We start from the raw sequence: 22969 nt of genomic DNA, 5'->3' as shown, positions 1-22969 counted from the left end.
GTAAGTGCTTATTTTCATTCTTCCATTTCTTCATTGCCAAATCTTTGGAGACTCCTTTCTTTTGCTATCTGTACATGTAGATACTTGGGCAGTCTTGCAGAAACTCATTTGAAAATATAATCAGAACATAAGCACTTCTCATCCCTCCACTGATCACCTAAGGATAAGCCATCCTTGTCTCTGGACTGCACTTCTACAGGAGCTTCATGCTTCTTCTGTTTCCTTACTGGTCCTCTGGCTTCCTCCATAGAAGGTGCTTACTTCAATCTTCACTTTGTAACTAGGATGGTGATTTCAATATTTAAAAAATTGAAGATCAGATCCTTTTAAAAGCAAATCCAATCATTTTACTTTTCTTCTCAAAATTTCCCTTTGGCTTCTCACCAGAGTAAAATTAAGTTTCTGAGCAGGTCCTCTGTGATCTATTCTCTTACCTGCCTCTCTTCTACCTTCTTTTCCTGTTCCTAGAGCTCACTATGCTTTTGTTCCACTTGTCAAACTCAGCACACAGGTGATAATCAGCCTCCACTCCAGCTTCTCTAATCTGCATTACTTTGCCTTTATTTTCACTTATTGTCAATAGCTTTCTTTCTTTCTTTCTTTCTTTCTTTCTTTCTTTCTTTCTTTCTTTCTTTCTTTCTTTCATCATCTAAGTACTCTTCATCAAGCTGCCACTTATTATCTGTTTTCTAGAATATATATATATATATATATATATATAAACTCTGTTAGGAGAGTAAGGTATTTGCTCTTTTGAAAGTTTTTCTTAGTGGTGTATCTTCAGGAGTTAGTAAAGTGCCAAGTGTGTGCTTGAGGTTTATTAAATAACTATTTAAAGCCAGGCTCCATGGTGCATGCCTATAATCCCAGCGGCTCAGGAGGCTGAGACAGGAGGATGTTCAGTTCATAGCCACCCTCAGCAAAAGGCAAGGTGCCAAGCAACTCAATGAGAACCTGCCTCAAAATTAAATACAAAATAGTGCTGGAGATGCGGTTCAGTGGTTGAATGTCCCTGAGTTCAATCCCTGATACCTCTCCCCAACAAAGAAAAACTTTTTAAAGTAAATAACTATTATTTAAAATTTTGTTTTAAAACATTAAATGTTGTTTTTCAACTTTATTAAAGTTCACATATTCATGTCTGTATTTTAGAAACATCATTGACTCAAACAAGATAATATTCTTCCTTTCTCAAATTTTTTATATTAGAATAGGAAAAAAAAGTAAATAGCAAATGGTTTTTTTCATATCCATTATTATCAGAAAACAAATCACCATAGTAATAAAATTATGGAATCAATGCCAATGGATTTTTTAAAACTTCTTCTACTTCTTGAGTAATTGAACTCAAAATCCACATTTCTACCAGCCAGGGTTGCATATGATCCTATGCATGACCTCACAAACCCTGCAAAATATCATTTGAAAATAAATCTTCTAGTGTTCTCAGTTTAAAATATTTACCTTATTAGTATTAATGATTAAATTTCCATATGTTTTGAGATAATTTACAAATATAGGTATGTTATTGTGAATGGCCTAATTTCATTCTTAACATAATTTTTAAACAAAATACATGATTTTTAAAAATTATCGTATTTAAGCTCTTTATATTTTAAAAGAAACAATGATTTAATTTTATGTATACTCACTTGTGTCCCCAACAATTAGTTGCATACCTTTAACTTTTACTCTTTTTTGATATAGCAATTTAAATTTCATTTTATATAGCCAAGTGAATATTTCCTCTTGTGGTTTTTAAAAAATCTTATGGAAAATAATTTTTACACATAAAAATTTACCCAATCACATATAAATATTTAGAAAGATTTTATGCATTATTTTATTCACTACATATTATTTCATCATGTTGATATACTGTGGAATTGAACCATGTAAGGAGTTTAATTAATAAAGTCAACAATTTAAAATGTAAGACAAAGGTAACCTAAGGTCAAATTTTCTCCTACTCACTCCGTTTTTTTTTTTTGTATAAGGGATTGAACTAAGGGGGCACTGGACCACTGAGCCGCATCCCCAGTCCTATTTTTTATTTTATTTAGAGACAGAGTCTCACTGAATTTCTTTAGTGTCTCAATGTTGCTGAGGCTGGCTTTGAACTTGTGATCCTCCTGCCTCAGCCTCCAGAGTCCCTGGGATTATAAGCATGCACCACCTGCCTGGCCTCCTGCTCACTCTTGATTTAATGAGTACCAGATGAAGTCATTGATTAAGTTTAGAATGCTCACAAAGCCAGGTTCACTGAGCAAGATGATATCAAGTGCTTCAAGGGAAGTCTGTCAAAGGAGATTAACATTCTCTCCCAAATGACATTTTCTCTAGGACCAACTTTACAAAAAGAGGTGTGTTAGTTTGGACTTGATACCATAAACTGGATAGCCTATAAATAACAGAAATTTACTTCTCATAGTTTGGAGACTGGTAAGTTTAAGCTCAAGGTGCTGCTGAGTTGACTTCTAGTGAGGGCCTTCTTTCTAGTTTGTAAGCAAGGGCTCTTTTCTTATGAGGGCACTAAATCTCATCACGAAGGCTTCATCTTCATAACCTAATTACTTGCCAAAGGCCCTACCTTCTATTATTGTCAATTTGGGGTTAAGTTTCAACATACGAATTTGTGGTTGTGGTGATGGGGTCTAAATATTTAATTCATAGCAGAGCTATGTGCAAGGTTGCAAGAACATCACAACTTAAATCATTTTTCTTTCTTTTTTAAATTTATTCCCGTGTGTGTTACAATATTATTTAACATAGTAAAAAATAATGTGCATATGCTAGAACAAGAATAAATGATTTATTTTTACACCATATTTATTTTCAGAGTTTCATTCTGGCATATAGTATCTCACATTTCTCCTTATTTCCTTATAATTCCTAAAATGTGTCAAAACTTATAAACATCATTTAAGTCTTTGTGTGGTATGTTGGTCAGTAGTTTTCCAGAAAGTTTATCAATGTACAAGGAGATGCTTGATGGTATCTGTCTTAAGATAGGTAGGATTTAGACCATTAGAAATGGAGGGAGACGCAGTACATGCATCATGATACATACGTATCATGCACAAGACATTAAAATATGATAATGCAAGAATATTACCCTAAAAGTAAGCTGTCCACTATAAGGTAGGAGCTTTGCCTGGCAACTGATCTGGATTCATACACAAAAACTGATAGCTACATTGGAGCAATTCTCCATGAATAGTCTGGTTGCTTACTGCAATCTGAAGACATTTCACATTATATTATAAAGTCACAGTGACAAATTCAGATTGTAAAATCTTTGCAGAAAGGATCTTATATTCATAGTTATCTATAATCTACCTATTATGTGCCTGACACATAGAAGGTACTCGAAAATATTTACTGAACAAATAAATTCAATTTGCATACATATGGAACATATCTTAAATGTTAACTCTATCTTTTGACACTGAGTCTGAATTCCTGCAATTTTAATTGTCTATACAATTAAAAATTACTGGCAAACTTAATTTCTTTTGACATTTTAAAATGTTGTTTTTAATTATTATTTTATACCATTATTCAACTTTCATGTAACTGTTTTATTTTCACATTTTGATTCCATATGCTTTGAAATCAAGAATAATGTCTCATTTCATTTGGCATCATTTATTTTGATTATCAATTGACTAAAATAACCAAAGGGAACAGACAAGTGGAAGACAAAGGATCACTTGGAAAGGATTCATGAAAATATGATTGTCTGCATTTTTTCCCCCTTAGTTTAGGGCCACAAAAAATGAAAGGGCACAAAATTCAGTTAGGCCACTGTTTCTGGCCACAAATGCCTCTGGACTTTATCACAATTTCTGTATCTGAAAAATAAAAAAAAAAATGCCTTCTATGCATCTTTCAATTGCTTCATGGCTATTGCCAAAGCTAAATGAAATATGATGTGTCATGCAGAATTTGGCGTCATGCAGAATTTTATAAGGAAATTAAAATGATAAAATAAAATGGAAAATAAGTAAAAATGGTGGAAATTCTCAGCTTTCCACCCACTATCCTTACCACTGAAATTCCAAGATTTTTAGGCTTCTCAGAAGAACCTACTCTGATATATAGATTCTGAAACCATCAGAATATTCTCTCAAGGGGAACTTAGATGAGAAGAACCTAATTGTCTCCAAAGTTTTTTTTTTTCTAACTGTTTTGTAAGATTTACATTTTTCAGAGTGGCAGGAATCTGGCATATATATATATATATATATATCTCCAGCATAATATGGGAGAACCCCAAATAAAATATCAGGAGAACTTAGATGACCTTGAGGCTAAGTTACAACTCTTTGGATTCTAAGTTCCTTGTTCCATAAATTGAGTATGCCAATAGTTCATAAGCCTGTAAAACATTAAGTTTAAATGTAGTGGATGCATAAATCTTAGTGGAATGAAGTAAGTGGAAATGTGAGGGCTCAAATTCACAGGAGAGTTAATATGTAGGTTATTTTCTAAGAAAAATGAAGACAGATTTTTGCTGTGGGATGTGGGCAGCGGGCGGATAAAGTGGATGCAAAGGTGCCTTCTATGCATCTTTCAATTGCTTCTAATCAAACTTTAAGTAAATATCTCTGGAAGTAAGTATTGATTCTTGCTTACTGGTGAAAGCCAAAAACATTCATCAAAGAGGCAGATGGAAGATTATTTTTTATGTACATAAACACAGAAAATTAGGAATTAGTAGGCTTATTTTCACATTCTTATTTTTTTGCCTTTATATTTAGAAATAGAGGAATAGAAAAGAAATAGAAAAATGTTCCCATTTTTCCTTTCCTGTAAAATAACTAACCTTGCACTTGGAAAGAGAGTTTTCATTATTAAGGACTTTTATTCATAAACACACAACATGCACTCACACATACACACACAAACACACAAGTATTTATACAAGTATGATTCCTTATGAGTATGCATGTGGATGTAGATGGGTGGGTAAGTAGGTCCTGTGTTCATGCACATGTATTAATTAATAGGAAAATACAGGAGAGAGTGACTTTGAGTCAGAACTCATTCTGTCCTTGTCTTCTATATTAGTTGTCTTCTTTTCTTTTAATCATTTGGCTTAGGTTGCTGGGATTCTACCTAGAATAAATTAGAATAATTTAAGAAATTCTTCTATCACATTTTTTTCTACTAAGCCAGAAACCTCAAGAAATTTTTTGCAAGTTATCACTGTCTTAGGGGCCAAGATTTCCTGTGTGCCTCCAAGTGTCCTTGCTAGTACCAAGTCAAGGTTACATCAGATTGATTAAACAAAACAAAACAAAACAAACAAACAAACAAACAAAAAAACCTGCAGGTTGCTACCTGCTAAGTTCTGTGCCCAAGGATACCAGAATCTAGAATGGCCCAAGAAGTAACAATAATTATATGATAGACATACAAAATTCTTTGCTTTACATTTAACCATCATTCAAGCCTCCCTCATTAGGTAAACACGTAGAAACATGCATGTCAGCAGGGCATTTCTTAAGGAGTTTTCACCCTAGAAAAAGTGTTAAATTCACAACATTTGAACACCATTCATGTTTCTCAGAAGCACCCATTTTCCAATTGGTCAACATTTCAACTTTTTATTTAAGCTAAGAGTTTTGAGAAGTCTTCTTCTCAGGATTCGAGGAATCACCCTCTAAATCATGCTTATCAGTTTATGTTCCCTTCTCTATTCACCCCTAGATCTTTGAATCCTTTAACAAAGTAGTTTGCTATCATAATCATAATAAAAACTAAAAAAATGCGGTCCTGCATACAGAATATCATAGAATTATTAATTAGAAAGGATGATATTCCTTAATCTTCACTTCTTCCATAGTTACCATGACAACACACCTCTTAAATTACTCTTTCAAGGAAAACTCTGCCTAAAGTATGAGCATGATCCCATGTGCCCTTTCCCAAACTAGTGAGGGGAAGAAGAATTGGCAGAGGTAAACATTCCTTTTTATTTTGGTACCAGGGATTGAACCCAAGGGCACTTAACCACTGAGCCACATCTCCAGGCCCTTTTTAATATTTTATTTAGAAACAGGGTCTCGCTGAGTTGCTTAGGGCCTCACTAATTTGCTGAGGCTGGCTTTGAACTTGAGGTTCTCTTGCCACAGCTTCCTGAGCCTCTGGGATTACAGATGTGAGTCACCATGCCCGGAAAACACTCTTTTCTATAAAAAGTTTATTATTCATTCTGTCATGAAAGCATTGCGTGTTCAGTATAGAAAAAGGAAAGAAAACCTTGTGAAGTAAATTACTGATTTTTAATGCATTTTTTGTTAAATTTTAAAGTTACAATTACTATTTCTACTAACTTTTATTAAAGTGCTTTTCCTGTTTTGATGAGCTTTCTGGTAACATTGAGTCACTAAAATTAAAGGGACATTCTATATGTTGTTTGTTAAATGGTTAAATTATTTTTAATCTTTAGCTCCATAAAATTTTATCAAATGTAAATAAATTGCAATGTAACTGTTGTTTTTTCAGTCCCCAGAAGTTGTTTGCTTTCATTAGTAATTGTCTTCCTGCTCTAACCACCAGACACAGTGGACTAGTGGAGAGAGCCATCTTTTAATATCCCTCATTCTTCTGTTCATAGTGATTCTTTTCAGGGTGGGCCCCTGAGTAAAGCAGGTCACAGAGTGCCACTCTTCACAATCTTTCAGCATTTTCATCAGAGTGCTTCCTTTTCTTTCTGGTAGTGGAAAGTGAAGCTCTCAGGTTGCCATCAGCCGTTTCCCACTTCAGGGAAGCATGCACTCTGCAGAAAGGAAAGAAAAGAGATGAGAGCAAGTTAGTGCTGGCAGCATATCAATTTTGGTTTTTGTTTTTACTGAAGCGTAGCCACAGTTGTGTGTGTGTTCTAGGAAATTCTGCTTTTAGCCTAAGTTTGCTTACGAAGAGTTTCTGTCACTACCATCTAGAACGCACTGATAAATACAATATATAAAGCTTCTACTTTATTCAGGAATGTTAAAAAGATGCCTTATCAGTATTTTATATTTTCATTACAGCTTTATTTTATATTTTCACTATATGATTATTTAAGTGAATGATTGAAAACAGTGTATGTTATTTGGTGTATAACTATACTGTGATTTGCATCCTTTCACATTGTCAGGTATGCTTCTTGTTATTATTTTTCATTTATTCACACCAGGAAAAGTAGGAATTAAATTTTGCCATGTCTAGTTATAATTTCAAGTGGGGTAATAATACTTCATGTTTACATTATGGTTACATTTTATAAAGTACTTTCTCACCCTCATTTCAAATTTTCAATTTCAAAACTTCCCAAGAAATAGACATTATTATTCATGTTTTATTGGCATGAAAGCATATATTCTAGATGTTGTATCTCCATGTTTTATTCTAAATAAGTACAAGAGCTCAGATATGAACTCCAGCCTTTTTATAATGTTCCTGATCGCACAGATGATTAAAAGCATCAAGGATACTTTCAAGCAAGTACTGGAGTGGAGTAAGGAGGGTATAAGAAGAGAGTATGGTTTTAGTGAGATCAGTTTTCACTAGAATTTGGCTGTATCTATCTGTTTGAAGTTAACCATGAAATTATAAAATTATAGAATTTAACACTGGAAGTAACTTTAAGATATTTTAAGCCAATTCTCATTCCTTCAGGAAGATAAGAACTATTATCCTGAATTAAACAGCTTGATGAAAACAAAGATCAAAAAAAGGCAAAAGAAATAGCCATGAGTAGTTTTACATGGTGAATAGAACCTCAGAAATCTTATGTTAAAATGTACGAAACAAGGTATGTCATATCTTTTCACAAAACTGCAATTCCTATTTTTATACTTTAGGTTATCTTGGCTAATGCTTAAGGTTTTAAGGAAGACCTAAAAAGAAGAGTTTAGAAATTGTGCTAACACTATAACTGAAATTACAAATGGGATGATTTGAATTTAAAATAATCTATTTGTGTTCAAATTCATTGTTTCTTAAAATAAAGAGGAAATAAAACAAAAATAATCAAGTGACAACAGCAAATATGCTTTCCATAAAAATGCTTAGATAAACAGAAATGAATCAATAACTTATTAACAAGTATGTCCCTGTAATAGTTAAAACTGCCATTAAGAGAAGATATATTAGGAAAAAAAACCAGTTCTCTTAGATCTTGAAGTCATGAGGACTGGGCTAAATTGTTAATGAAATTCTAAGAAGAAACTTTTAATATTGCTTTCTTAATTTTCTTTTTTCCAGAAATGAGACAGTAGCAGTACTCATACCCCCAAGACTGTCGCAAACTCTAAATGAGATCATTTAGGTAAATTACTTAGTACAATTTCAGGCACATAATAAGCACTTGATAAATGTTAATTGTTGTTCATTTCTTTTTCGTTATGGAACATATTGAGACTTATAAAAAGGAGAGACCCTGGGGAAAACCGTGGTATTTCTGTACTTCTCAATGAACACATACAACAAGCTGCTCCCTAGGCATCCACAGCCTCCTGTCATGCAGATGTCCCAGGCCTGTGTTTCTTCAAATCTTGGACTTTTTTTCACTCTTCATCTATCTCTGAGAATTCCTTAAATTTCCTTTTCCTTATGCTCCATTTCAGAAAGTCTCAGTACAGCCATCACATTGTGATGGTTTAACAAAGGTGGAATATTACTTTTAATATCAAATACATAGATATAATGGAAGAGTCTTTTGGAAACAATGGTCAAATGCAGTTCTTTAAAATCTTATGGCTTAGCAGAGATTCCCATTGGGCACTTAGGATGGATACTGGAGTTGGTTATGTCATCCACCAATAGATGCAAGTAAGAATAGGCTCTTTCCCTACCATCCTGAATTTGATTTGGTTTATATATTGTAATTCATTTTATATCACTACCCTAACTTAAAGTAGTATATCAAATATTGAAGTCTAAACTTAGCCTGAAGTACGAACTGCTTTTCAGGAGGTGAAAACACTAGGGTCCCTTGAAACAAAATATAATGGAAACCATATGTTCTGCCTAATTCAGTATCATTTTCTAGAATCACTGGTGCTTATAATAGTTATTCTAGTTTATTGAGACTACATTTATCTTCCATGTCTCTCAACTTTGAGATCTTCTAGTATTCAAACACTAAAGGCAAACACTTAATCAATATATTCTCCATATGGAAAAGTTTGACCATGGGACTCCTCAAAGAGTATCAGATTGCTGATGTGTCATTTTAACCTACTATCTCCTCAACTCCCTCTTATGTGTATACACATGTAAAAGGCTGTGGAATTATCTATATACTTGTCATAATTTAATATTTTAAAACATTAAAAATTTGGTTTTATGGGGACAAATGTGTCTTCAATGGCAAATAGAAATATTGTCATTCTAAATTCAAAACTAACTTTTAGCTAAACTCAAATAACAAAAGAAATAATCTAGCAAAACACCTCAACATTATTACTGCTCATAGGGCCTCAGACTGTTTTAATGACAAGTCTGTGATGAACATATGATGACATGAAGCTGAATAGTGAAGCTTTGTGGAGGGAAGTGGCATTTCTATAAATCTGTTTTAAATGGCATCGTCTTTGGTGCAGATGCCAGAGACAGTTATGAAACACTTCAAGCAGGGAGTGGATTTCCTAATCATTAGCTGGCCCTCCAGGCATTTTTATCTAACCTACTTCAATTCCAGGTCATGGAGGTTTTGTGTTCCCATGCTATGAAATGCACTGGCATAATTTTTAACTTTACACCTAGAAAGGGCAATATGTAAGAATAAATGTATACGTAAAATTCTAGAATATCAAGTGCTTGTGCTGCCATGTCAAGTTAAAACAGAAGAAACAAGACAAAAATGGTCTCTTACTTTTTAAAAAATATATATGAATGCTGTGCAGGGATTGTGAGAGTTTGGTGAGTATCTTTGTAAGTCTGAATGGTAACATTCAGAACTCTGTATCTCACTGTCATCCTTCTCCCTACATCTTTTAATACAAAAATGGTGAGAAAAAAATCGGAGTATATTTGGAAGGACAGAAAGTAAAAGCAGGCAAACTGTAGAAACACTATTTTAAAAAATTAATGAGAATATAATTGCGTATTTTCATAATATGGTACAAGTTTGATAAATTTTTAATCTAACACATAAAGGATGGATAACAAATTATAAGATGTGAATACTGTGTGTGTTTGAAGGTACAAACACATGCAATGAACTCAGCTTGTCTATAGATTGAACTAATTACCATAATTGAAGCTTCGGGGAAGCTGGAGTCTGTGATTTCCATCAATAGACATGGATATAATTAACCAATAACTAGGAGGATGTGGTTCCATAAACTTACAGAATTTTTAGCATCTGCTAGAAGCACATCTGTTGTATTATAGCTTATTGGCACACTATGATTAACAATTCAGTACACTTTAAAATATTTGCATGATATGAGACTTCTATATGTTTGCATACTTATAAAACTACCATGATTTTCCTTTCCTTACTTTGAAAAGTGTTTTCTTTCCTCTAATCTATAAAATTACTAATAGCACTTTATCTTTGTGTGTGAACACACAAGGACACATGCAGACATTTCTTTACTGTAATGTGCACTAACTCAGGCTCAATAAAGATTTTTTTAAAAACTAGCATGTGTACCTAACTAAACCCTCTATTTCACTGTATATCATCTTTTATTAATAATAAGCATCAGGCTAGATTTTAGACACTTTGTAATCCCTCATATTTGCAAGGGATTGCATGCACACAAAACTCTTTTGTAAACATGATAAATCATTATTTATATTAAATGTGTATCTTGTCCTCTACATCATTCTTTCTAAATCAAATTTTCATCATGGGTGTGATGTTCTGTAGTTTTGAAATGGGTGATATGACTTCTCTTCCTGCTCACTTCCCTTCCCAGACCTTATATTTACTATGCTGCTGCTATTACTATGGCTGCTACAGCTACTGATAGTAGGGCTGCTGCTGCTACTATAGTATTATTGCTGTGACCACTAGGCTGGAGAAACTGAGTATTAGAAAGTAAACTTTGCCTTTTGGGTTATTTACACATTTGCTTATTGCACATTTTTTTCCTTTTTCTTTCTTTTCTTTTTTCTTTTTTTGGTTCTGGGATTGAACTCAGAGGAAGTCAGCCACTGAGCCACATCCTCAGCCTTATTTTGTAATTTTTAATTTTTTTTTTTACTTAGAGACAGAGTCTCACTGAGTTGCTTCTGCTGAGGCTAGTTTTGAACTTTCCATCCTCCTGCCTCAGCCTCCAAACTGCTGGGATCACAGGCATCTGCTACCCTGGCACTCATTGTGTATTTATTGAAGGATTACTGTCTAAAAACTCTGTGATAGATTCTTGAAATATATAAAGAGGAACTCATTCTTATACCTGCCCCAAAGAAATTGCTGAGGTAAAAAGAAAAACTCTACTACACAAAGTTTTAAACTGGACGAAATCAAGTGAATAGATGGCTAACTTCATTAAATTGAAAAGTGATGCATTTGGCTTTCTGTGCAGACAATTGGTCACCTAATTTAGATCTGTATACACACTTGATAAGATATAATGATTTCTAATAAATAACTGGAATTTTTTCTTATTTAAACAAATTACGCCTAAAATAATTAACTTTTCTTTTTTTTCTTTTTAAAGAGAGTTTGCTTAATTCTAATTGAATCTCAGAAACTGTGATGGATCTTCAGTAATAGATGTCACATGTAAGCATTTTAGTATTACATGACAGGAACATCATTTATTTATAAACTGGGATTTACTTTTATAAAGTAAAAACAGTTACTTATATACTGAAAAATACTTGGAAAAATAAAAATTACAAGAATTTAATCCTTCTTTTTGTCTTCTTGCTTGTATTTTACATTTCTAAAATCTTCACATTTCTTCATTTAAAAATGCTTAAACAATACATTTGTTTTTCTAGTTATCTATATAATGATTGTAAAACTGTTCATTTTTCAATATAGAATATCATTGAATCAGATTTTTAAATTTATTTTTAATTATAAAGGATGATTATATAAGAATTCAGTTGCAAAGAAAGTATAGATATATGGTTAAGTTCTTAAACGTTTACATAATGTATGTTCAAAATTCTGTTCAACTGAAAAACTGTATTAAAATATTATAATTTTAAGCATAATATTGTTGATTTACTTCTGTTTGTTAAAAAAAGACTAATAATATATCCGAAAACATTTCCCAATTGTATGGTAAATTTTTAAAGCTTATTTCACTTTAATGTTTTAAAATTTCACATTCCTTGAATTTCATATTACTATGAATACGAGAATAGTTCCATTGAGCCAAATCTATTTAGACAAGTTTATTTCCTTTCCAGAATGAAGTCAAGAACAGATTAGGAAGTAAGAAATAAAACATATCATTTCATGTGGATACAGTTACATTTTCCTGCTGCTCAGATATCATTGTGATCATGAGTTTTTGATTGGATGGAAGACTGCTCAAATAGCAATAATCACTAGCTCAGTATAAGTTATATTTCAGTACAGTCAATAGTAAAGCTGACAATGTGAATGAGTGAATCAAAAGAATACCATGGTTGAATTAGTGATAAAGCCACACTGAGCAGGATGTTTAGATTCTGAAGGGTCTTATTAGTGGGATCATGTTTATAGATCATTAAACAATAGGTCAAAAACTGTATACTGGAATCAATCAATCAATAAGTAGTTTAATATTGTTTAGATTCTATTGATTGAAGGAAAGTATACTTAAGACCTATTTTGGAGGGATAATTCTAACACAATAGTGAAAAAGATTGAATGCAGGATAATTCTAGCAAAAGTGTCTCCTTTGCCAGAATGGGAAAAAAAGTATGAAAGGCTATATAATACAAATTCTAGGAACAGGGAGAGTGCAGTAATATTAGGAAGTAAAATAGCAACCATGTTTCTGTATAAAGAGAATGGCTTTGTATTTAGTTCTAATTCAATATAAAGGTTAATACTTCCACAAAGAAAAAAAAATAGTGGTAGATTTGTTTTTTAATTTTATATCATACTATATATTTTTTTCTTATCTCATTTGAAGAAATTACTAGAACTTATTTTGGGTTCTACTCAGGGAAATTTGTAGACAACAAGCAGAAAATTTTTGAAGACAAAGGCAAACCATCTACATATTTTTTGAAAATGAGAGACCAAATGAACTGAGGAGGAAGAAGGAGGAATAACTTGACGGACTAAGGAAAGTGAGATCAAGGAAAAGGTCAATTCTGTACATTAAACAAACAGTTCGACTTCCTTGGGACCTTTGGTTGATGGTACTATGTAACAATTCCTCAGGAAGGTAACAAACAACCAGAAAATTGCTATATGAAATGTGCAGTTTTACCTCTGTGTGGTAAATAATTTTATGTGTCAGCCTGACTGGTTGAATCATTCCACTGACCTTCTTATGCCTCCAGCTTCCAAATGGCAGATAGTAGGAATTTTCAGCCTCCATAATCACATAAGCCAAACCTTCACAACCTTTATATAGGTATAAACCTCACTGTTTATATATAAATATACTATTTTTTCTCCCTGGGGAACTCATACACTCATAGGGAGGGAATCCCCATCAGTAAATATTCTTGTACAAGCAGAAGTTGGTCCTTGTGCAGTTGTATAAGGAGCATAACAATACCCGGATTAGTAGGTCAAAACTGTAGTCCACATTTTGTTTTATTTTTGTTTTTTGAAGAGAGGTGGGAGGAAAGGAATCAAGTGTGAAGGGCTAGCATATCATGTAAGCTCCAGGGAAGGAAAGGTTGTTATTAAGACTGAAATTATCTGCCCTTCTAGTTTAGGAGGATGAAAGCTTAGAGTTGAATTTGAGTAGATAAAATGCAAATTAATGGAGTAATATTTTTACATTTCTTACATGATTGAATTTGAGGACTGAGTTTTATATTTTTTTTATTAATTCATGAGAAAAGGTACAGTGGGGGAAAATTATATATTGCAGAAGAGAATAAAATAGAGCCATTCAAGAAGAGAGAGATTCCAAAAACTACTGGGAAATAGGCAGATATCCTTTCCACAGATACTAGGCTTAAAGTAAAACTTATTAACCAGGTAAGGATTCATAAGCATAAAGTGAGGAATTTATATAACCATACTAAGGAGAGTTTCAGAAAAATATGTCCATCACTCTAAGAAAAGCATAAGGTAAATACTACCACACGACACACAGAGGAGGACCAGCTGAACCTGGTATTGAAGAAGGTATGGAGTATACCATACTGTACACAGAATTTCTCTGACCATGCATCTCATACAAAATCCTTACTGATTTCTTAGTGAGGCCAACTTGGAAATAAATTTCATTTTATGTATAAATTAATATAAACTATTAAATTTCTGTGCCTTAGATTTGGTAATTCTAGCTATTACTACTACCATTAAACAAATAAGAACATAAAAAATGTGGTATAGCTGAATAGAAATAATATTGTTTATGGCAGAACACTTACAGACAGTGCCTGTCTTCTTATCTTCTTGGCCATTCTTTCTCAGTCTTCTTTGTCTTTTTTAGCACACCACACCTTCTCTGATCTTACGGCTTTTGCGGTACCCTTTCTACATAACTGCAGTATTTTTGCCTCAAATATTCACATAGCACTAATGGCCTTAACTCACTGGAGTCTTAGTTTAAGTCTCATCTCAATGAAGCCACCCTATAAAAACTGGAATGCCTACTATTGCTTTCTTTTTACTTTTTTATTAGTTGCTCATGACAATACAATGATCTTGACATATCATACATTTGAATCAAATGGGGTATAATTTCTCATTTTGCCAAGTGTACAGATTGCTTTCTTAATCTACTTGCCCTCTTCTATGTTATCTTCCATGGTACTCATTACTACTTCCATTACCATGCAGTTTACCTAATGTTTACATTTGTTGCCTCATATATGCCTTCCTCAATTTGAATATAAGCTCCATGAAAGCTGCTGTTGGTATAGGTAGGCTAGTTTCTGCAGCTCATTTGGAGTTGTAGTTCCTTTCTCACTTATCACACTCTTTGTCAGAGTTCTCCAGAGAAATTCAACCAAGGGAGTTTTATGAGGAAATTGGCTTATATAATTAGGAAGGGTGAGAAGTCCTACAATATGCTCTCTAAAAGCTGGATATTCCTAGAGACACTGATATAGTTCCAGTACAATCTGAAGGTGTGAGAACCACGGACACCAGTTATATATGTTTATGTCAAAATCAAAAAGCCCAAGAACCAAAACAGCTCTGGTGTGATTTCAGCCTGAGTCTGAAGACCTGAGAGACTACTGGCTCTTAGGCATGAGTGTTGATGGTTTAAGTCCCAATCAGAAGGCAGGGAAGACCAATGCCAGCCTAAGCAAGTAATGAGATAGAGATAGAAATAGAGATAGAGATCGAGAGAGAATGAATAAATTAATTCCTACTTTCTTTGTCTTTTTGTTCTATTGCTGAATAGGTATTGGATAATGCCCATGCACATAGTCGGCTTTACTAAGTCTACCAATTCAAATAATAATATCACTTGAAAACTGTTACCACACAAAGCAGAAATAATGTTAAACCAAGTATCTGAGCACCATGTGATTCAGGCAAGTTGACATGTATAACTATCTGGGTGGTGGTACCAGATAGTTATCCAGACAGTTTATTTGACCTAGAGCACAGGTGCTTGAGGACAGAATTTCTAGGGTTGGGGTGGGGCAATTTTGTCTTTTGAGGGAATCTAGGGTTTCCAGACTTTCAAATGTACCAACCCAGATAAATTCATCCTATGTGTCAAGTCTACATAATTCCCAGGAAGCAAGAATATGCACACACGTTTCAGGCTGAAGTACAGTTCAGAGAAAATCTTATTCAAAAAATGGGGAAACCCTGAAGCAAAGCTGTCCAGCAGAGGAGTCCTGCATTGAGAGGCAATAGCCTGGCTCTGCTACTTGTGGCATGTTCAGTCACTGACTGTGTGGAGCTCTGGAGGAAGTTTTCTTTGATGCTGGTGCTCTGATGGATCTGAAGCTGTGGGAGCTGGAGGCTGTCAGTCTACTGTCTTTGCTGCCATACGTTCTCTGAAGGAAGATCTGATAGGCCATACGTCCATGAATACCCCATATGGTATGTGATACTATGTTATGAATTTAAAAGAGGGATATAGAACAAATCTTTCCAAAATTATTTTTGGCAATGAAACCCTCATAAAATTAGTGTTCTGTGACTCCCACATCTGGTGTAGAGAAGAGAAAATGATTTTGTTTCTTTTTAGAATAACATATAAGAAAATTTAGTAGTCAGTCTTTTTTGCTGGCAATAGAATAAAATGAAAATAGATGATGTCACCAAAGTAAGAATTTATATTACAGACTAGGACTATCAGCTGACATACTATGTGGTTAAATGGTAGATTAATCAAATACATTTCAGAATTTTGAATCCTACATTAGATGACTAAATCTTCCTCTCTAAAACTTTTTCTTCTCAGATTTCAAAAGCATGACTTTTGGCTGTGCTCGTACATTTCCAACGTTTTCTATTCAGAGTCTCTGATTCCCTGGTCTGTCGTTGGCAGCTACAACAATGCGTGCTCTTCCTCCTGTCGAGGGGTTTATGGTCGGCTGACAGCCCAGCTTCTGTTGCCCTGCTCATTCCCTTGACCCTCACCTTCAGTCAGATAACCTACCCTCACTTCATGCTGGGCATGACCCATTCTCTAGCAAGATCCTTTGTATAAGAAATTCCCTATCAGCTTGCCTAAAACTTTCTTAAAACAGAGCTCTAGTGTAAAACTCTTCCAACTCAATTCTGCTTTTCCTCCCTTTAACCCCCAGTGGCATTTACTATTAAAAGATTCTTGCATGTCTAATCCCATATTGAAGTTGGCTTCTCAGAGAAGCCAAAACAACGATACAAGTCACTTACATTCTTTGGCACTTTATCCTTGGTTATCTTCTATTCTCACTTTGTTCTTTCATATTTTGCCATTATATTATACCAGATGATCCTAAAGATATTATTTAAGATCTTTTAGAGTTAACTTACTTTCCCTCCCCCATCTCTCCATCTACTAGGTTTAAAAGGAACCTAAGGCAATTCTTTTGATGCCTACTAAAGACTCACTTGTGCTTTATTATAAGGGAACAATGTCCAGTTTCTGGAGCATGACATATCTGTCATGGCATTGCATTTGTGTGCATGTCGTTCCTAAGTTAGGGACACCTTTTCCCTTTTTATGTTCCTGGAAAACTGTTCAGAATTCTAGACTCTGTTACATATCATCACCTTTTTGAGACAGTTCTGTACTCTCTCCCAATCCATGAATTTTGTAACCACCTTCTTCCTCTGCTCATCTCACAGTCATTTCCAAAGCAACTTGTTCTAGTCTGTATTCTGGCTTCTATAGAGAACTCACTATAATACACACATATTTACTTCTATTTAAGCATCTGTGTAGAGAGCCGACGATAAGTACATTTATTTACTTGATGTTTCATTTACAAAATTGTCAGTTCTTTGAAGGTAAGATGAAGACTTCATATTCATTTTGGTGCCCAACTTGACGAGGACTGTGCCTAATCGTTAGAAGATACTTTAAAGTGCTAGCTAAATAAACTGTGCCATCTGTCATATGATTATGCTAAAGAAGGCAATGGCTTTTAATTAAAGAAAGTTGAGGACCCTACAGGAGAAAAAAACACAATGTTTGCTGATGCAAATTCATTTCCTGGAGTTCATTCCTCAAAAAAAGAAAAAACCAACAAATAAACGAACTCACACTACATCTCAAAACCCTAGAAAAGGAAGAGCAAAACAACAGCAAATATAGCAGAAGACAAGAAATAATTAAAATCAGAGCGGAAATCAACGAAATTGAAACAAAAAAAAATTGAAAAAATTGATAAAACTAAAAGTTGGTTCTTTGAAAAAATAAATAGCCATGCTAACGAAGAGAAGAAGAGAGAAAACTCAAATCACTAACATACGGGATGAAAAAGGCAATATCACAACNTGAGAGGGAAGGGGAGAGGGGATAGTAGGGGATAGGAAAGGTAGCAGAATACAACAGTCATTAATATGGTATTATGTAAAAATGTGGATGTGTAACCGATGTGATTCTGCAACTTGTATTTGGGGTAAAAAATGGGAGTTCATAACCCACTTGAATCAAATGTATGGAAGATGATATATCATGAGCTTTGTAATGTTTTGAACAACCAATAAAAAAAAATAAAATAAAATAAAGGAATTCTAACAAACAGGAAAATAGTCCTGAAACAAGTAAATTAGAGACTTTAACCATTCACTTATGTTTGAATTAAATTATTGAAAGGCCCTGGCAAATAGTGCATGTAAGGTTTTCAACCTCATTTTTTTCACAAACTAGTCAAAGCCTTCTTGTTTATGCTTAAATAGTAAGAAACCTAAAGGATGTGGCTTGTTTTGAAATATGAACATGTTCATGCTTTTGCTGAGAGGTCTGGTTTTGGCAGTCTAACCTATGTCATAAATTTACCACAAGCAGTTATGGATCTGCTCTTAGCAACCCAAATAATAACTACTCAGGAAGGACTAGATTTACAGGGGATTTTTGAAGGGAAAAATGAGCACATCAGTTCTACCCAGAATATTCATTGAGTATAAGTAGTTAGAACCAAGATATATTAGAAAATAAACTTAAGTAGGGATGTTTCAGAATTTGCAAGTCAAAACTAAGATGTCTTGGTAAATGGAATGAAAGAAGGTGAATGTAGATGGCTAACAGCTGTGTTAGCCATGGATAATCATGGGAGTATGATCTCTGTGGGGAGCCTACAGATGTTCCAGAGTTTGGGTTGAAACAAGCTTTCTCTTCTACTATTTGTCAGGGCAGGAAGAGGTTCTGTATCACTCACATAATGAAAATTATCTTTCTTAGTTTCTTTGTAATTGAGGTGAAGTTCACCTACTGTAAGATTAACAATTTTGAATTGACCAATTTAATGGTATTTAGTATATTTACAGTGCTCCATAAACCTATCTAGTTTCAAAACATTTTTATAACCACAAAATATTCATTAGACAGTTTCCCCATTTCTCTCTTCCGCCAGACCCTGGCAGCCACCATTTTATATTCTCTCTAGGAATTTACCTATTAAAGATATTTCTCATAAATAGAATCATACAATATGCTAACCTTAGTGTCTGGCATCTTTCCCTTAACACAAGATTTTTGAGGCTCACCCATATTCACTACTCCATTGATGTCCATGTTCAGCCTGTGTCAGTACTTCACATCTGTGAGCAGAATATTACCCCACCACATGCATATACCACAATTTGTTTACCCATTCATCTGTTAATGAGCAGATAGACTGTTTACACCTTTGGCTATTGTGAATCATGCTTCTATGACACACATTCATATGTATTTCTTGGGTCTTTTACCATCATTTCTCATTTATTCAATCATGTGACTTGCAATGATGAGACCCTATGTGCTGAGGTCTATATAAGAATCCAGGAACGAAATGATGAATAATTTAAGGTTTCTATCTTTTGGGAACTATCTACTGGTAGGAATGATCATGAAAGCCAACAAATTTCAATACCATTTTTTACCTCTATAATGGGAAAATGAATGATGTCCTTCAGGAACATAAGATGCAGAAAGGATTGTTTTCTCTTTACCCTCTTTGTGTTCCTCTATTTTGATATCTGCTGGCTTTCACAACCACTTTTACATTCATTCCATTAGAGTTCTCCTCCCTCTAAAATATAGATGATTATCTCTTTCATTTTTCAAGAGTATGTTATATTAATACATTAGTTTTGATCTCTTATACTAAGTATTAGAAGCTATACTACTTTTGCCAGAATCATCAAGGGGATCTTGGCAATAGGGGCTCTGTAGAGTAATTAGTTTCAGTCAGGATATCAACAGAGAACAGAGGATACAATAGAAGATAATTTAATAGTTGGACTATGTACAGAGTGTGGACAGGACTAACAGGTAGCAAACAATAGATGGGAAGTACCTAGGAAGTAAGAAAACAAAGGGAATCTATCGCTAACAAAAGGGGAAATAGGAGGAAATGAATTTAGGAAGACCTATTGAGAGACCCATAGGAGGACAGCATCTTGGGAGGAGTTTCGGTGTTAAAGGATTGTTTCAGTCACAAATGAAGAGCTGAGGCAGAGGAATCAAAGGATGGCCAACTTCTCATTTTCTGAACTTCTGGAGAATTTTACTAGAGATTCCCATGGGCCAACTCTACTACTGAGATCTATGTTAAAACCCAAGAACAAATTGATGAATCAGGAGTCAGAAGAGCCTGCATCATTAAAGGAAAGTGCACCAGTATGGCAGAGACAGATAAAAATGGGTGAAGGCCGGAGGTGGAAGAGCAACCATCACAGAGACACACTGACGAGAGACAGTGAAAACTAGTTCTGTTACAACCCAAGTTATCTATGTAGGGACTTGCTGCTTAAACAAAGATACAAGGCTTTAAACAAGAGACTAGTCAAATTCATCCTTGAGAAAAGATAACACAGTTATACCTGAGAGGTAAGGTGTCTTAACATAGATCTCAGTACAGTAGAGTTGGCCCATGGGAATCTCTAGTAAAATTCTCCAGGGGACATAAGCATGTGAATAACAGTAAAGACTGTGGCAAGACATTCAGACTGGAGCAACTGCAAAGGGTGGGAGGATCCAAAACTTCAAGACCTACTCAGAAACCAGGAGCTTGCATGTCATGGCTTGTTGCATGCTATAGAATTTGAAAGGACTTTATGATAAAATTTAGAAATGCTGGTGACGAGGTGATCCAGAAGAACTCTGACAATTCAGACATCATCAGATGAACCCCTTCAACAGGCTTAGGGAGAGAGACCTCTCTGTTGTGGAAACCTATTCCATCCACCTGTGCAAGTTACCTAACTGGAGAGTTTTCCATAAAGCTCTTGTTTATGTTCTGCAGGAGGAGAGGAGAGGTAAACATTTCCTAGGATGGAATCATTTATTTGATGGATTTTCTGGGAAGTCTGTGTAGAGGTTCAGAGCAGACAATGGGTTATTTGAGTTTTTCTAATATGTTTATGTGTATGTATACTAGTCAAGGAAAAAGAAAATACAGTTACCTAAATTTCAATTTGTATTTTTCATGTTTTTAAGTCCAAGTTCCTCTCTATAATTATTTCCTTTCCCTTTTTGGGGGAGGGAGCAGGTGGTACTGGGAATTGAACTCATGGGCACTCGACCCACTGAGCCATATCCCCAGCCTTATTTTGTATTTTATTTAAAGACATGGTCTCACTGAGTTGCTTAGCATGTTGCTTTTGCTGAGGCTGGCTTTGAACTTGTAATCCTTCTGCCTCAGCCTCCCAAGCTGCTGGGATTACAGGCATATTTCACTACACCCAGCTATAATTATTTCTAATAATCATGATTATAATAATTTAAAACTATCAAAAATATCATAGAACTTGAGATTCATAAAGCTTTAAAGGAAGAGAGAAAGCCACTGACATTTGTGGTACTTTCTGGTCTGCCTTCTCTGGAATTTGTTTGCTTTAAAGCATTTTGTAGTTAGAAAAAGTAATCCCTGTTTGGAAGCTGGATTCATGAGGCTTCAAAATGTGGAACAGGGTTGAGCTGTCCCACTCCGTGAGGCTCAACGGGTTGTCTTGTTCTCACCAATCAACCTGTCATTCCCAGGGACACTTAAATCTATTATATTCAGACAAACAAAAAGTGAATCTTTGGACCCAATCCATCTTCTTTAAATGTGAAGATTTTGAACAATTTAAGCAAAGGTTAAAACATTCTCAGATTAGAGATGAAATATGCTATCTAGAAAGGATTTACTAATCACATTTAGTGGTTTCATTTAATTCTACAAGAACATTTGCTAACAATAAGTCAATGTTAATGCTGATGATACATGTATAAATAGCGTGGCAAAATGTTTTCAAAGTGTTCTCATACTTTGATTTCTTTCTCTTTTTCTTTCCTTCCTAATGTTGCAAATTGACTCAAAGATATCTTTATATAGTAGTTATACTAGAAGTACATTTTTAAAAAGCAACTGGCTATTTATGACTTTCACAAAATATAAGTAGATCTTAGCAGTTTTGAAATGTTTCTATAACTACAAAAAATACAAAATAATGCAATTCTGTTGGTTCAGTTTTAATTCACATATTCAATAATGAATTTTAATTTTGAAATTTAATTTTGAGGTAAAATGTTCTATATTGTCATTTGCTTATATATTATATCGACTACACAGATAAATGCCTCAATCTATGACATGTTGCTTTAAAGTTCTGTAAAATCTGGTTGCTGATTTTCAAATTATTTGTTTTCTCAATGTAATTGCCGCATTTGATCCATTATTAAAATAAATGTACTAATAATTCATTTTTCTTTCCATTAGTGTGGATGTAAGATGGACAAAATTATGAAGTATGGTTTCATGAGATGTAAGATCTTCAGCTCTAACATTTTATATTTTTTGTTTCATAGTAAAAAGCATAAGCCCTGTGTAATATAAGGTCCTTCATTGTGGACAGGAACATTCAAACTGGTGAAAATAGTGTCTATTGTGATTTTCTTACACATTAGCTAGCATAATAATTGTACATTTTGTGATTATTCAATTACCAGCTGTCTGTTCCAATGTTTTCTAACAGTCATAAGGACAAAGACTGTGTGTCTTACTTAATATTTAATATCCATGTTATATAGAATCATGCCTGGCACAAGCAGGTACACAAAAGGCAGTTATATGAAATGTATGAATCAACAAATGAAAGATTGGAAGACCTCCTTCAACCTGTGGAGAGAAATATGTTTGGAATTAGAAAAGGTAGCCTAATCTCAACTCCCCTGATCTCTCTTCTTTGGAGTACACATAGGTCTCTGGACCTTTTTTTTTTTTTTTTTTTTTTTTTTTTTTT

The sequence above is a fragment of the Marmota marmota genome, unplaced genomic scaffold (assembly GCF_001458135.2).
Source record: "Marmota marmota marmota unplaced genomic scaffold, marMar, whole genome shotgun sequence".
Lineage (NCBI taxonomy): Eukaryota > Metazoa > Chordata > Mammalia > Rodentia > Sciuridae > Marmota > Marmota marmota.
The sequence above is the reverse complement of the archived record's forward strand: the minus strand, read 5'-3'. Positions refer to the sequence as shown.